The 920-nt window shown below is 66.8% G+C and overlaps 1 non-coding gene across 1 annotated transcript; it reads right to left on the bottom strand.

Annotated features, from left to right (window-relative positions):
• TRNAN-GUU (transfer RNA asparagine (anticodon GUU)) lies at positions 1-74 on the bottom strand. The gene has a single exon. It is a non-coding gene; the product is annotated as a tRNA-Asn (tRNA).
• Between the last annotated feature and the right edge of the window lie 846 nt (positions 75-920).

Below are 920 nucleotides of genomic sequence, written 5' to 3'. Positions count from 1 at the left end.
CGTCCCTGGGTGGGCTCGAACCACCAACCTTTCGGTTAACAGCCGAACGCGCTAACCGATTGCGCCACAGAGACCCGGCTGCTGGGGCTGCTCTGCGGTGTATACAGATTTCCGCGGCCGCAGCGGCTCCCTAGCTGCCCGGGGCGTTGCCGCGCGGGCACCTCGGAGAAGCGCGCCGAGGAGGCGGCGGGAGGAGCCGGGAGGCAGGCGGACGTTCGGGCGGAGCCGCGGGGACTCCTCGGGGAGTAGGGCGCCGCCCGCAGACCCCGCCCCCTGCAGCTGGCCCCACCCCCCGGAGCCGGAGCCGGCCCCGCCCAGGCGGCGCGGGGGTCGGCCGCGTCCGCTTCTGTGCGCGCGGGAAGGTGGCGGCAGCGCGCGGTGACCGTGACCGCGACCCCGGCGACAGGGCGCCCGGCTGCAGGGGCTGGACCGGGTGAGGTCGCCCGTGCTCCCTCGCCGGAGCTGTGAGAGGAGCATGGATTTTGCCCCCAACCACCAACCCCCCCAAATTATGACACCACAGATCCGCGGTGTGAATTTGCCGTATGCATTTCTGTGCTTGGTGCATGGAAAGAAGATTTTTCCGCCTGCAAGAATCACTGTTTGCCCTCTTTGGGTTGCGGGGGAGGCTAGGGCCCGCGCTGAGAATGCATGGTTTGGGGGACATCAGAACGGCCTTTATGGAGGGAGTGGCAATTCGGATACGCCTGACGCTTGAAGTGGTCACTGCAGGCTCCCGGCTTTCCCTGACTTCTGCACTGAGGCCTTGGAAGCCACCCACCCCCCGCCCGCCCCGCTCAACGGAGGAGGGGAGTGGGGGCCTTAGCTTAGTGCCACACCCTGAGAACTGCCTGGTTTTCATTCTACTTTTGCCTGAAGTCAGATCCCTAGAGCTCCTTTGGGCTCAGCTCCCCTGTGCC

This window comes from Ovis canadensis, chromosome 10 (assembly GCF_042477335.2).
Source record: "Ovis canadensis isolate MfBH-ARS-UI-01 breed Bighorn chromosome 10, ARS-UI_OviCan_v2, whole genome shotgun sequence".
Classification (NCBI taxonomy): Eukaryota; Metazoa; Chordata; class Mammalia; order Artiodactyla; family Bovidae; genus Ovis; species Ovis canadensis.
Note: the sequence above shows the minus strand (reverse complement) of the source record. Positions and strands in the feature narration are given on the sequence as shown.